This window comes from Oryctolagus cuniculus, chromosome 11 (assembly GCF_051225735.1).
Source record: "Oryctolagus cuniculus isolate XC-2025 breed Fujian yellow rabbit chromosome 11, ASM5122573v1, whole genome shotgun sequence".
Taxonomy (NCBI): Eukaryota; Metazoa; Chordata; class Mammalia; order Lagomorpha; family Leporidae; genus Oryctolagus; species Oryctolagus cuniculus.
Genome location: NC_142877.1, coordinates 1,143,533 through 1,158,672, shown reverse-complemented (window position 1 = coordinate 1,158,672; position 15,140 = coordinate 1,143,533). Strand labels below are relative to the sequence as shown.

Sequence of the window (15,140 nt, the reverse complement as noted above, 5' to 3'; positions counted from 1 at the left end):
TACGGCTGGGACGCCAGCAGCCCCGGGGCTGGACCGCAGTCCTGGGCAGGAAGTGGCCGTGCTGGTCTTGACAGCATGCGGCCCACGGGGTCCCCATGTCCACGTCCCGGGGGGTGTTGGGGCCCTGCTGCACCCTCCTGCCCACCCTACCACCTGGGTCCACCTCTTCCTGGCCTTGCACATCCTCCCCTTGGCCTGCATTGCTCAGCTGAGCCGCGCAGGCCAGGAAGTGGCTGTGAGAGGGGGATGAGGCTCCTCCCTCCCCTGGGTAGAGCAGGTGCAAGGTCAAGGTGAAAGGCCCCTGGTGGCCACGCCCAGGGCTCCAGCGTGGGGCAGGAGAGGGCAGGAGGGGTCCCGGGTCCGTCCTCCGTGGGCCTGGCGAGTGGGCTCCTGGTCAGGATTCGTCGTGTGGCAGGGGGTGCCGTCCAGCGTCCCGTCTGCACCCCTACCTGCCCGCGGCGGGGGAGGGGCCCCCACAGGCAGCCCCAGTGGGGCTCTGCCTCCCAGGCCTTTCCTCTGGGGAAACTGAGGCTTCAGGGTCCTGCCCACAACCTCCGTGAGCAAACGCAGGGCCCTGGCCCACGTGGGCCTCAGCCCCCGTCCTGCCCCCGGCTCTGTGCCCAGACCTGCCCCCACTCCTGCAGGCGAGCCCGGGATGCTAGTGAGAGTGGGGGCGTCCCCAGGGTCACCTGGGAAAGACCCGCCCCGGTGTCCTGGAGCCCCAGCCAGGGCCCCTGCACGCACCGCCTTCCCAGGGCTTGGGCCGCACTGGGGAGCGCAGAACCAACCCAGCCCGCTCGCCCAGCCCGCCACACGCCTACCGCGCACAGAAGCACCCGGCTGGCTGCTGGCAGCGCCCCAAGCCCCGAGGACCCGCTTCCCACACGGCGCCCGCCTCACGTGGCGCAGCTCCAGGGTTTGCCGGGCCCAGCACAAAAGGAAGAGGTGGCCCCCAGAGTCCCAGGGACAGGGGCAGCAGAGGAGGCCAGGAGGCCGGGACTGCAGCTCCAGCCCCAGGGGTCCCCACGCGGCCCTCTCCCCAGGGTGGGGTGGGGCTGGCGCCTGCTGCCCTCTGCTGTGGCCCAGGGCCTGGCCCTCGGACTCCTCCAGGGGTGGGGGCGGGGCCGGGGGGCGGGGCAGGGGCATACCCGCCCTAGAAGACCCTAAAGGCCTGGCTGTCCTACCAGACCCCCCCATTCCCGCCGACGCTGCTGGCACGGCCCTCTGGCGGCTGGGGCTGTTCCGGGCGGGCGCTGGCGGCTCCCCACCGTCTCCGGCGGAGACTCGCCCCCTCCACGGCAGCTCCAGCCAACACACTTGCCTCCCAGCAGATGCTGTGGAACCCGCCCAGCTGTCTCCTCTCGGCTGCGCCGCCCTGCACACGGATGTGCACATGCCTGTCCCGGCCCACGTGGGCCCCCGGGAAGGGGGGAGGGGAGCACCAGAGCCCTTCTCCGGGCAGCCCTGGGCTCTGTGGCCTGCCCACGGGGGACCTGGTGCCCAGCAGGTGCAGGGTGAAGCGGCTCCCACTTGGCGTCCGTCAGGGGACAGCCAGGGAGGGCCACCGCAAGGACGTGCGGGCCCGGCCCAGGTTGTCGGGATGCCGGTCGGCGACGGCCAGTGTGCCAGGCCAGCAGGTGGCCCACGCCGCGCCAGGGCCTTCCAGAGCAGCCTTCATTTCTGGGCCTGGGGCTGGGGAGGGGGCCACAGGGCCCCGAGTGCTCTCTTGGGGGAGGCCCACAGGAAGCCGCCCCTGACAAGTGGCCAGCACGTGCCCTGCCCCTGGACTGGCAGTGTTGCCGGCTGCAGCCTGCTCTCGGCCCTCGGGGCGGGGACGCCCGTGTCCTTGGGACCCAGCTCTCAGACGGAGCTGCCCGGGGCGGGCGCTTGGCACAGCGGCTTCCGTCGCCGTGCCGAAGTACCTGCTCAGCACGGGCTGCTCTGCTTCCGATCCAGCTTCCTGCTGGTGCACGGCCTGGGGCGGAGCCCAGGTCCTTGGGTCCCCGCCACCCATGGGAGCCCTGGACAGCGTTCCTGGCTCTGGCTTCAGCCTGGCCCGGTCCAGGAGTGAACCAGCAGATGGACGTCCTATTTGTCTCTCTGTCTTTCAAATAAAAACAAATCATCTTCTTTTTTTTTTTTTAATTTTTTAAGGAAGATGACTCATCTTGTGGGGCAGCATTTCCAACTTTCCTCTTTTGCTTCTGGTGAGAGATATGTGTGATGGCCACAGCACCAGCAGCTGTTCTGGGCCATGAGGTGACACGGCTGAAGGAGCCAGCACCAGGAGAGATGTGAGGACGGGAGCCCCCGCGGTGCTCGGACCCTGCCCCCCCGCGGCACACGGGGCGGACGTGCAGTCCTCGGTGGCTGGAGCCTCTGTTCTGGGCTCCTCAGAAACGCGGCTCTGGGCCTGCCTGGCAGCAGCCGCCGGCTCAGACGCTCCGCCCAGCCTGGCAGGAGGCTGTTCTAGTGTGGGGGCTCCCAGACCCGGGAACTTCGGGGTCTGCACTGGGAGCCCCCAAGGACACCAGGCAGGGAGGGCTCTGGGAGCAATCGTGAGCTGGGCTTAAGCTTCCCGGACCCAGCTGACCGCGGGACTCTGCAAACGCAGGGCACAGGCGGAGGGCAGCCGGCGACAGCTAGACGTGGTGGCCCTGGGACTCTGCGGTCCCCCCGTTAGCGCTGCCCGTGGGTGGCTGGGGCGCTCATGGGAGGCGATGCACGGGGGTGTTCACTCCGTGCCGGCGCGCAGGAAGCACCTCACAAAGGCCAGTGCTGCCGCTGTGCGAGTCAGAACGGGGTCCACGTGGACTTCGTGAGGGCCCCCCCACCCCAGCTGAGCCCCGCCCCTCCCCGGGAGCTGGGGGCGCCGGGAGGCTCCAGGAAGCCGTGGGGGCGCAGTCTGCACGGGCAGGCCTTTTTCCTCCTTTTGCCAGAATCTAATGGGTACAGGTTGTTCAGGTCCCCAAGACACGGGAGGAATAAAAGCCAACCAGAACAAGCCTGTGCGGCTGCTATTGATAACTTGTCTCTCTTCACGTGGCGGGTTCAAAACTAAAAATACTCTCCCTGCCACGATCGGGAAGCCGGAGCTGTCACGTTGCACAGGAGCCTGGGAAGTCGCCGTGGGCAGGCGGCAGCCAGCCTCGTGAGGGCCCTCGGCGGGCCAGGCTGCACCCCACGGGGGATTCCACAGCAGGCAGCGGGCCGCGGGGAAAGGCCCCGGGGAGCAGCCGGGAGCGGGCGGGGTTCTGTGACGTGAGGCACAGGGCGGCGGGGGCTGGCAGGGCTGTTCCTGCTGAGCCCACTCTGCTGCGGGACCCCGCGGGAGTCACGTCTGCTCTGAGACTCGGTTTCCCCAGAGTTGCCGCTTCGGGGCAGAAGGCAGGGAGCAGGCAGACGCAGGCACCTCCCGCGGGCTGGGTGAGAGGGCACCTGGTGACCGGCCCACGGCAGGGGGCAGGGGGATGGCTTCTCCTCCTTGCTGAGAGAGCAGAGGGCGCTCCCGCACTTCGTCCTGAGCACGTGGCTGGGCCCGAGTCCTCTCAAGACCCCCGGGGCCCATCCGTGCTGGCCCTGTCCCCAGGACCATTCGGAAGGAGTTGGGACCCAGAGGCAGCCGGACACTGCTGCTGGGTCCACTTGGCCTGGTCTGGCCGCCGTGCAGGCGGGAGCAGGTGCCCCAAGATCTCCAGGCTGAGTGTCTCATGCTCACATCAACGCCCGCTGACCGGCTGGCCCGGAAGCCGGGGGGTGGAGCTGGCCGGCCCAGCCGCACAACCCCCTGGGCACCTCCTGTTTCCATGCAGGTCCTGCTCCTGGGCTCGGGCAAAGCTCTGCTTCCCCCGCACACCCCGGGACCCCTGGTGAGGCTGTGAGGTCGCTGCTCACCTGCACGGCGGGACAGTGGGCAGTCCCTGCCCACCAGAGGCGTGCACCGGGCTGAGGCGGGCCCAGCAGGGTTGGTGCCAGCATCGACGTCACCATGCTGGCCCCAAGCTGTCCTTGTCTCCCTCCAGCCGAGTCCTGGAGCTTTGTGCCTGTGGAATTGGCCTCTTGGCCCAGCGAGGGTCATGACAAACACTGCCATGCTGGTTGCAAGGTGCCCCTTCCTCACCACCAACCAAGGGAGGGCCCCGCCAAGCCCTGGGTGCAGACCTGGAAGGAGGCAGCAGGCGTCCAGGTGTCATGGGTGCTGCACAGGGAACAGCTGCAGGGCTGGCCGGAGACCAGCGTCACCCCAAACTCCCAAGGCCGGGATGGGGTGGACAGGCTCAGCCGAGGGGTGGTCCCCGGGCAGGTGGGCGGGGCACTGACTTGCAGCTCAAGGTCATGGTGCAGGCAGGTAGGTCAAGCCTTGGGGCTCAGGGCCAGAGTTGCAGAGGTGAGGGGTAGGGAGGGTGGTGGGTTTCGAGACCCCGGAGCTGGCCCCAGGGACCAGGCCCACAAAGGAAGCTGCAGAGCCTGGTCATCTCCGTAGCAACCAGCCTGCCCTCCCCGTCCTGCTGGGGGGGCCTGCACACTACACTTTTCCCTTCCCCGTAACCATGGCAACGCCTTTGTTTCCCGGGCTGGCCCGCCTCCCTCCGTCTCTCCCTTCAGGAGAGCAGGGAGCTCCTTCCCAGTCGCAGCACGTCTCTGGCTCTCCGCCCCTGCCCCTGCCACCAGCGGTGCCCCTGGGGCGGGGGAGGCCGGGGCCAGCCCCTGGGGCCCCACCCCTGCTGCAGACAGAGCCCCCTGCTGGAGGGGGAGGCGCCTGCGGGCCTGGGGACCCCGCTCCTGGGTCACCTAGGGCCAGCCCCTGGGGCCCCACCCCTGCTGCAGACAGAGCCCCCTGCTGGAGGGGAGGCGCCTGCGGGCCTGGGGACCCGCTCCTGGGTCACCTAGGGCCAGCACTCCTGGCTCTGCCTCCTGGTTCAAGCAGGGAAGCAGGCGCAGCAGCTCAGGTGACCTTAAGGTCTTCGGACCCCTGCCGGGAGCCCCTGCACAGCGCCTTCTCCGCCTGACCACCCTGGGGGGCCGGCTGTGAGCAGATGCCGGGCCCGCGGTCTGGGCTCTGTCCCCGCAGCAGAGGCCCCAGGCTGAGCCCCCTCGGCCAGGGCGAGCCGCAGGCCCCACACACCGGCCTGGCTCGCGTCCTCATCACCGGGAGCAGGCCCGGGGTCCCGGCAGGACGAGGGTCTGCCCCCGGGCTCAGGGAGGCGAGTGGACGTGCCCAGGGCTGGGCAGCTGGTGGACATCCGAGCCCCACGGCCGCCTCCAGGGCCGCCGGGCTCAGCCACGGAGCCACGACCCGCGCGTGGGGCGCTGCAGGGTGCACGCGGGGCGCAGGGTAAACGTGCACAGCCCCGCCCCGCGCATCGCGGTCCCCGCCGTCCGCGCGAGGCTCGCCGGGGCCGCGCAGCCCCGGGCGCCGCGCCCGGCCACCTGACTCACTGTTTGTAAACTCGGCTTCCCGCAGCCACGCCCGCCCCGCCCCTGCGGGCCGGAGCGGAGCAGCCCCGCCTCCACCGCGCAGCGATTGGCTGCCAGCCCCGTCGCTCCTCCGCGAGGGCGGCACCCGGGACGGGCGGAGGGAGAACTCGCAGGGCCGAGCGATTAGCATAGTTCCCACCCCCGAAAGCGGCCCCCGGGTCGGACGCTGATTGGGCGGGGGGCGGATGACGTAACGGCGCCGGGGGCAGCGAGTGGCTGGCACGGGCTGTCAGTCGCCGGCGCGGCGGGCCGCACTTCCGCCTCGGTGTCAGCGGGTTGCGGGCTTGAGGGGCGGGGGCGGGGAGGGCAGCGAGGCTCGGCCGGCGCCCGCGGGACCCTCGTCCAGGTGAGTGCTCGGCCCGGCCGCCTGGCGAAGGCCCGGGACGGCGGGGCGCGGCGGGCGGCGGGGACTGGGCCGCGGGCAGGCGGCGGGAGCAGCGCCCGGGCCCGCAGGCCGCCCGCGCCCTACAGGTTCCGGCCCCGGCCCCGGCCCCGGCCTGGGCGTGCGGGCCTGGGCCTCAGAGGGCGCGGGAAAACTTCCGAGGAAGTTCCGGGCCGGCCCGGACCTCGAGCCTGCGAGCCTGGCTGTGGGCGGCCGCCGGGCGCCTGGCCCCGGCCTCCGCCCCCTGAGTCCCGGCCTCTCGCCCTGCGCCTGCCCGGGCGTCGGCCAGGAGTGGGTGGGCTCGCCTGGCGCGTGCTGCGCCCTGCGGGTGGGCGCCGTGGCGGCCGGCAGCGCGTCCCGCCCGCGGGAGGGCGGCGGGAGGCCGCGGGCCTGGCTCTCCCCGGCCGCCGCCTCTGCCGAGGTCACCCGTGTGCACCTGCGCCCCGGCAGTTTGCGCGCTGCCCTCGCACGTGGGTCTGCTGTCGAGAACTTTTTAGCCCGGCGGTCTCCCTGTCTCCACTCCGGAGAAGGCCCCTTAGCCCGGATCAAGACGGCTAATCGCAAAGCCAGCCCCCCCCCCCCCCCCGCGCGTGTGGGACGGGCAGGTGGGTGGGGTAGGATGTGACAGGCCCAGCTGTCGCCCGCGGAAGCTGCGCCCTTCCCTGTCCAGCAGGTTTTGTTCTGAGCTAGGGCGAGCCCTGCGCCCGCCTGTGTGCGCACCTGGGGGAGGGCAGGGCCTGCCGCGCCGGCCACCTGCCGCGGGTGGGCCTCAGCCGAGGGGCAGGGCCTCGGCTCCCGCCCCTGTGGCCCCTGTGCTGCTCGGAGGAGCCAGCGAGGGCAGCGCAGCCTCTGAGGCCCGGTAGGTGCTCGGACACCTCCGGCCCTCTCCTTGCCGGCCACAGGAGCCCTGCTGGCGGAACTTCCTCCCTGGGCTGCGTGGGGCCGACGGCTGGGAGCAGCTGTCCGCGGCTCCTCGGCCGGCTTCCCGAGGCCTTCTCCTCCGCAGCGGCTGTGGGAGAGGCCCGTGGGTGCCGCCTTCCGGGGAAGCGAGGAGCAGGGCGCTCAGGCAGCACGCCCCGGCCACACAGAGGTCCAGCCGCGCTCTGGCCCGGCCTCATGGGGGAGCAGCATTTACGCCTCCGAGGGCTGCGCGTCTGTAAACCAGCTTTAAACAGATTTATTTATTTATTTATTTGAAAGTCAGAGTTACACAGAAAGACAAGAGGCAGAGAGAGAGAGAGAGAGAGAGAGAGAGAGAGAGAGAGAGAAAAGAGGTCTTCCATCCGCTGGTTCACTCCCCAGTTGGCTGCAGCGGCCAGAGCTGTGCCAATCCAAAGCCAGGAGCCAGGAGCTTCTTCCAGGCCTCCCACGCAGGTGCAGGGGCCCAAGGACTTGGGCATCCTCCACTGCTTGCCCAGGCCACAGCAGAGACTGGATCGGACTAGAACCAGCGCCCGTATGGGATGCCGGCACTGCAGGCAGCAGCTGTACCCACTACGCCACAGCGCGGCCCCTTCTTACTGTTTTAATAAAGTGGTTCTCCATCTGGCTGTCCTGGAGTGTGCCGAAATGGCCGGCTGCTGGGCAGCGCCTGTCACCAGGAAGGGGAGGCGGTTGCCGCTCACCTGTGGAGAGGCAGGGGTGCAGCAGGTGAGCCTCGGCTTGTGCAGGCGTCTCCACGTGGACACCGGTGTCTGAGTGGACACACAGGTGTCTCTAAGTGGACACCGGCGTCTCCACGTGGACACCGGCGTCTCTGAGTGGACACTTGGTGAAATAGACACTCGGCGTCTCTGAGTGGACACTTGGCATCTTTAAGTGGACACACCGGTGTCTCTAAGTGGACACTCAGTGTCTCTGCATGGACACCGGCGTCTCTGAGTGGACACTCAGTGAAGTGGACACCAGCGTCTCTGAGTGGATAGCGGCATCTCTAAGTGGACACTCGGTGTCTCTAAGTGGACACCGGCGTCTCTGAGTGGACACTCCATGAAGTGGACACTTGGCGTCTCTGAGTGGACACTGGCATCTCTACGTGGACACTCGGCGTCTTTAAGTGGACACACAGGGTGTCTCTAAGTGGACACTCGGTGTCTCTAAGTGGACACCGGCGTCTCTGAGTGGACACTCGGCGTCTTTAAGTGGACACACAGGTGTCTCTAAGTGGACACTTGGTGTCTCTAAGTGGACACTGGCTTCTGAGTGGACACTCGGCGTCTTTAAGTGGACACACAGGTGTCTCTAAGTGGACACTCAGTGTCTGCGTGGACACCGGCATCTCTGAGTGGACACTCAGTGAAGTGGACACCGGCGTCTCTGAGTGGACACTCGGTGTCTCTATGTGGACACTCGGCGTCTCTAAGTGGACACACCGGTGTCTCTGCGTGGACACCGGCGTCTCTGAGTGGACACTGGCATCTCTATGTGGACACTCGGCGTCTTTAAGTGGACACACAGGTGTCTCTAAGTGGACACTCAGTGTCTCTGCGTGGACACCGGCGTCTCTGAGTGGACACTCAGTGAAGTGGACACCAGCGTCTCTGAGTGGACACTGGCATCTCTATGTGGACACTCGGCGTCTCTAAGTGGACACACAGGTGTCTCTAAGTGGACACAGCATCTCTAAGTGGACACACAGGTGTCTCTAAGTGGACACTCAGCATCTCTAAGTGGACACTCGGTGTCTCTATGTGGACACTCGGCGTCTCTAAGTGGACACTGGCGTCTCTGCGTGGACACCGGCGTCTCTAAGTGGACACTCGGTGTCTCTATGTGGACACTCGGTGTCTCTATGTGGACACTCGGCGTCTCTGAGTGGACACTCGGTGTCTCTATGTGGACACTCGGCGTCTCTAAGTGGACACTGGCGTCTCTGCGTGGACACTGGCGTCTCTGCGTGGACACCGGCGTCTCTAAGTGGACACTCGGTGTCTCTATGTGGACACTCGGCGTCTCTGAGTGGACACTCGGTGTCTCTATGTGGACACTCGGCGTCTCTGAGTGGACACCGGCGTCTGCGTGGACACGCAGGCCGTCCTCTGGCCCCAGCGGCAGGGTCCAGCTGTGCTGCGGTCAGTGCTCTGGTGAGCGGTGCTCAGCGTCTGCCTGCACCTCCAGGGAGCGCCGCACGGTGCCGCGCACACCCCTGAAGCGGGTTCTGGTCAGCTCATCAGAAATGTGGCGCTTTTGTTGTTGTTGTTAAGTGGTTTATTGATTTACTTGGAAGAGTTGCAGAGAGAGGGAGAGGGAGAGGGATTTCCCACCGCTGTTCCCTCCCCAGACTCCTGCCACAGTCGGGTCGGGGCCCAAGTCAGGAACCAGCAGCCCCATCCAGGTCTCCCACGTGGGTGGCAGGGACCCAAGGACGTGGGCGATCGTCCACGGCCTTCCTGGGTGTATCGGCCGGAAGCTGGATCAGAGCAGTAGCCGGCACTCGGCTGTGGCTGTGAGTGTCGCACGCAGCAGCCTAACTGCACCACAGCACTGCCACGGTGTCTGTGCCGTGAGTCTGCCGGCGGGGATCTGCTGTGCCTTGGTGTCCCTGGGGGAAGCCGAGGCCTTGGGGGCTTTGGGGGCTGACGGGAGCCGTGACGAGGAGCGCGGGGGGCTGTGTGTTGCCACTTTGTGGGGTCGGTGGGTGGGGAGCGGGGCGAGTGTTGGCTGGGCTCCTGGGTGCCGCTGTCGCTTGGGCTGTTTGATGGGAGGAGTCACCGTTTGCTCTGGCCTCCAGCGGCTGCCTGTGAAACCAGCTAGGTGTTGACTGTCACAGGTGCTCAGCGAGCCGGGGTGACAGCGCACGCGCACACATACACACACACACACACACGGCGCAGTGCAGAGAGGAAGCCTGGGACGGCTGACAGGCGGGCTGTGTTCTGTTCAGAATGAGCCACCGTGAGCGAGTGGCCATCTGAGGGAGGGTCCCTGGACACCTGGGCACGGGCTGCTCTGAATCCCCCGGGGCCCTGGGCTGCACCGTCCGGTGTGTGGATTGTTTCCCGTCGCCGTGCTTCCCGCTGGCTGGCGACGTCTGATGAGGGTTTGCGCGGCTGCCAAGTGCGAGCTCGGGTCCGAGCTCGGTGCACGGTGAGGTTGATCCGTGGCCTCCCGGGGTCACAAGGAACTTAGTTAGCATTTGAACACAGCTGAACATTAAAGACACAAACCCACGGGTATTTTAGGTTCCAGTTTCCGTGTGCCGTCGCCAGGGTAAGTTTGACTTTTCAGAACGCTTTTGCCAGTGGGTTTCCGGTGCTGCCTTGGGTTTGAGTCCTGGCGTGGAAACACGGTGCCTCCCATCAGCTCGCGCTGCAGTTCTCATCAGTAACACGGAATTGGCCACCGCGAGGTTTGCGCGAGCTTCCGGCACGCCCTTCCTTTCCGTTCCAGATTCAGAAGGAACGTGGGGTCATCTGGCGGGGTTTCAAAGCTTCCGCGTTGCCGAGCCGGAGCCGGGGCAGCCGGTAAAACCAGCCCTGGGTGCAGAGGGCTGTGCAGGGCTCCCCGCCTCCCGCGAGCCCTGGAGCCGAGAACACGCGTGTGGAGACTGGCTGGATGCTGGCGTTGTCTCCTCGCTTGCTTTCGCTGCTTCTCAGCGGAATACCCGCCTGGCTGATTTTGAAAAATAAGCCCTGGGTTAGTCCTGCTGAGCTGGCCGGCCGCCGGCTCGTGTCCTGGGTGCACCTGTTGAGGGCTACAGCGCTGGCTGCTGCCGCCGTGTGTCAGTGCTGGGAGGGTCCTGGGTCTTGGCTGCTCCTGCAGGCCGTCTGCCTGGGAAGGTACAGGGAGTGCCTGGGGGTGGGGCGGGGGCTGTGCCCTGCGGGCAGGGTCTGTAGAGCCCTAGAAAGGGGCGAGGGGCTCCGAGGGAGGGCCGGCGTGGCTGGAGGACGGGGAGTGTGGCGCGTGCAGAGGAGCACCCCAGCGATGGCAGCGGGCGTGTGGGCCACCCGCTGAGAGGCGGGAGGAGGACGAGGGCAGCTCCATGGCGCCCCGCTCCTGCCCCTGCCCCGGCTTTGTGCCGGCCTTTCCTGGCGACACAGAGCTAAGCCCGCGCTCTGCAGTTAGGACTTACCTGCGTGCCGAAGAACCATAGTGGTAACTGTAGCAAGTGTGTGGGGGTGTCTCCTGGTCCGGAGGTGCCAGCCCCAGCTGCCGGAGCCCTGCGGGGGCCAGCCGCAGATCCAGGGGAACCTGGAAGCGTCCGAGCAGGCTCCCAGGCGGGAGGGGGGCCCACTGCTGGGGCAGAACTGGCGCGGGAACCACCTTGATGTCCTCACGGGCAGCGTAGTGGCGCGTGCGGGCTAAGCCGCCGCGTGTGCCCCCGCGTCCCGTGTCAGAGGCCTCGCCTTCCCACCCACTCCCTGTGAGGCCTGGGCAGGCACTGGAAGTCGACCCGAGTGCCTGGGCCCTGCACCACGTGGGAGACCTCAGCCTGGCCCGCTCTGCTGCTGTGGCCACTGGGGAGTGAGCCAGTGGACGGAAGACCTCTGTCCCCCCTCCAGCTCTGCCTTTTAAAATAATAAATATTTCTGAAAAATCTAGTGTGTTTTTGTAAAGGGTGGACAGTTTGCATCATGTTTTCAGGAAAAAAGGAACAGGAACCGAATTTTGCCTTTTTTTCTTTATGTTCCTGTTTTTTGGGGGGGCTGGGGATGTGAGGTTCGCACATTTCCCCGACTGAGTGTGAACACCCCTTCCCCGAAGGGCTCAGGAGTGCCGTCGAGTGCCCTGGACAGGCCTCCAGTCTGGAAGAGGAACTCAGGGCACGAGACCAGCCGGGTGCAGCGGGGCGGCCCAGCCGGTGGAGGGGCCCAGCCCTGCCCCGGGCTCTCCAGGCCCTGTGGGCAGCAGCCCCTCCCCACAGGGTGCCCTTCCCTGCCCCTGTTAATCTTCCTCCTTCACAGCTTCTCCCAGGGCCGATGCGAGGGGTGAGAGGGCATGGGGGGGGCGGATGGTCGGACCCTGCCCCCTTCTCCCTCTCTCCCCCCCCCTCTTTCCCTCTTCCCTCCCTCTCTCCTTTTCTCTCCCTCTCCCTCCTCCCTTTCTCTCCCTCTCCCCTCCCTCCCTCCCTCCCTCTCTCTCCCTTTCCCTCTCCCCCTCCCTCCCTGCCTCCCTCCCTCTCTCTCTCCCCCTCCCCTCCCTCCCTCTCTCCTTTTTTCTCCCTCTCCCCCCTTCCCCTCCCTGCCTCCCTCTGCCGCCTCCTCCCTCCCTCTCTCCCTCCCTCTCCCTCCTTCCCTCCCTCTCTCCCCTCCCTCCCCCTCCCTGCCTCCCTCTCTCTCTCCCCCCCCGCCTCTCTCCCTCTCCCCCCTCCCCCTCCCTGCTCCCTCTGCCTCCTCCTCTCCCCCTCCCTCCCCCCTCCCTCTCTCTCTCTCTCCCTTTCTCTCCCTCTCCCCCTCCCTCCCCCCTCCCTCTCTCTCTCTCCCCCCTCTCTGCCTCCCTCTCTCCCTCCCCCCTCCCCCTCCCTCCCTCCCTCTTTCTCTCTCCCCCCTCCCTGCCTCCCTCTCTCTCTCCCCCTCCCTGCCTCCCTCTCTCCCTCTCCCCCCTCCCCCTCCCTGCTCCCTCTGCCTCCTCCTCTCCCCCTCCCTCCCCCTCCCTCTCTCTCTCCCTTTCTCTCCCTCTCCCCCTCCCTCCCCCCTCCCTTTCTCTCTCCCCCCTCTCTGCCTCCCTCTCTCCCTCCCTCTCCCTCCCCCCTCCCCCTCCCTCCCTCTCTCTCTCTCCCGGCCTCTCCTAGGGGGAAGCACCTGCCCAGAACTTGGTCTCCTCCTCCCGGGCTGCACTGGCACAGCGTGTTCTGTGTTGCATAATGATGAGATTGATTAAAACAAATGTTTTGGTGCAGACACTGCGGCCTTCCCGTGTGTGTCTGCGCACACGGCGCCGCTCCTGCACGTGCGATTGCTCCTTGAAGTGTGCGATGTTTCTCGCACTCACTGTGTAGTGGTGAGCCGAGAAAACCACTTGAGGGAGCCAGTCTTGGCAGTGGGCTCGGCCAGGGCAGTGTGGGCTCCCGGGCTGTGCTCACAGGCCCCCTGCTGGCGGGCGAGTACACCCCCGGGCCACGCGGCCGAGGGCGGGCTTGCCCTCTCCAGTCCAGAGCGTGTCTCCCTAACAGAATCCAGAAGGTCCTTCCGTGGTGCCGGCTAAACTCGCTCGGCCAGTGTGGACGTGGCGGCCGCTCCGGCTGAAGCCTGTGGCTCAGCTGACGTGGCTTGGGGTCGTGTGCAGCGTCAGGTGGCTGACGTGGGGACTGCTTGTAGCCCCAGCCGAGGCAGGCTTGTTTCAGAAGCGCGCCCCCGAGACTTGGCGGACACTCAGACCTGTCGTGTCTCGCTCGAGCAGGAGCTGGTGTTCAGAAAGGCCACCCCGGTCTCTTCGGTCTCTTCGCAGAGTCCTTGCCAGGGCGCCAAGTGGGTGTCAGGTGCGCGCCACACTCGCCGCTCTCCCTGCGGGCTCTGGTGCAGGGACGCGGGGCGTTGATTTGGCTCTGGGCGTGTGCAGAATCTGTGAGAGCTCCCCGGACTCCGGCAGGGACGGGGCTGAAGGACAGCAGCCGAGGCCCAGAGGTGCTGGGTGGGAATAAAGGATGGGCGTGGCCTGCCGGCCTCTGTCCCCGAGCCGGGTTTCGGGAGCCTGCCTGCACTGTGAGATGAGCTGGAAGGGCCCGGCTCTGACACCAGAGGCCTGGCACCCTCCCCTGGGGGCTGGGACGCGCGGCCCCACGTGGCCTCGGGCTTTGCTGTGCAGTGGACTCCCCGTCACCTGGCTGAGGGAGGCGGCGTGAGGCTCCGCCCCCTCACACCTCCACAGTGCACCTGTGGCCAGCGGCAGCCTCGGCCCCCGGCGGGTCGGAGATTCCCACGGCGCCTGAGTGCTGGGAGCGGAGACTCTGTGCCCTTTTGTTTTGTTGGCACAGTGGCCAGGTGGCCAAGTGGGTTTCCCGCACGAAGTGACCCTGGGAAGGCTGAAAGGCGGCAGGCAGGGCACTCACGGGGTGGCCACGCTGTGGCTCTGACCTCCCAGGCCCAGGCACTGCCCGCCCGGGGCCCGTGGGCCTCCACCGCCCTGCAGAGTGGGATCCCTGGTGTGCGGGGCAGGAGCGGGGCAGGCAGGCACTGTAGGCGTCCCAGTTGCCTGACCAGGGCCACGTCTTTGTGTCTGAGCCAGTGTCTTCTGCCCCACCCCAGAGATTTTCCCCAAGTTTTGGTCGAGCTTTCCGTGACTTCCACAGAGTAGCCTTTTTTTTTTTGATTGATTTATTTATTTGAAACAGTTACACAGAGAGAAGGAGAGGCAGAGAGAGAGAGAGAGAGAGAGAGAGAGAGGTCTTCCATCCGCACATTCCCTCCCCTGATGGCCACAACGGCTGGACCTGTGCTGTTCTGAAGCCAGGAGCCAGGAGCTTCCTCCAGGTCTCCCACGCGGGTGCAGGGCCCAAGCACCCGGGCCATCTTCCACTGCTTTCCCAGGCCACAGCAGAGAGCTGGATCGGAAGAGGAGCAGCCGGGACTTGAACCGGCGCCCCCATGGGATGCTGGAGCTTCAGGCCAGGGCTTTAATTTGCTGTGCCACAGCGCTGCCCCCCTATTTTTTCTTTTTAAGATTCATTAATTTATTTTTTTGAGAGGCAGAGTGGCAGAGACAGACACGGAGAGCAAGAGACCAGAGCTATCTTCTGTGCACTGGCTCTTTCCCTAAATGGCTACAGTAGATGGAGCGGGGCCAGGCTGAATCCAGAATTCATGCCAGGAATCCCATCAGGTCTCCCGGGTGGGGCCTGGAACCAGGGGCTTGCGCCATCGTCTGCCTCCGTGGAGCTGCGGCGGGGAGCCGGCTGGGAAGTGGGCCTCTGAGCTCGGCCCTGAGCTCTGGTGTGGGACTCTCATGTCGCACGCGGCAGCCTGACCCACTGCACCACAGCACCACTCTGTGTGTTTTTTCTTCATTTTCTTTCTTTATGTGTCTTTTTTTTTTTTTAATAAAAGGGTTGTTTATTTATTTGAAAGAGTTACACAGAGAGAGAAGGAGGGGCAGAGAGAGAGAGGTCTTCCATCCTCTGGTTCACTCCCCAGTTGGCCGCAATGTCTGGAACTGGGCTGATGCCAAGCCAGGAGCCAGGAGCTTCCTCTGGGTCTCCCATGCGGGTACAGGGGCCCAAGCACTTGGGCCATCCTCCACTGCCTTCCCAGGCCATGACAGAGAGCTGGATCGGAAGTGGAGCAGCCGGGACTTGAACTGGTGCCCACGTGGGATGTCGGCAGTGCAGGTGGCGGCTTTACCTGCT

General features: G+C 66.3%; 1 protein-coding gene and 1 long non-coding RNA gene across 2 annotated transcripts in view; one reads left to right on the top strand and one right to left on the bottom strand.

Moving 5' to 3' along the window:
- The first annotated feature begins 5,599 nt into the window (after nt 1-5,599).
- OSBPL2 (oxysterol binding protein like 2) overlaps nt 5,600-15,140 on the top strand; it is a 43,921-nt gene continuing 34,380 nt past the window's right edge. The window contains exon 1 of the mRNA XM_089306937.1: nt 5,600-5,824. The gene's annotated coding sequence lies outside the window, so the exon portion shown is untranslated. The remainder of the gene's footprint in view (nt 5,825-15,140) is intronic.
- LOC138844266 (uncharacterized) lies at nt 9,045-11,404 on the bottom strand. Its single transcript, XR_016215700.1, has 2 exons — nt 10,932-11,404; nt 9,045-10,471 (listed from the first exon to the last, which is right to left on the bottom strand). It is a non-coding gene; the product is annotated as an uncharacterized LOC138844266 (long non-coding RNA).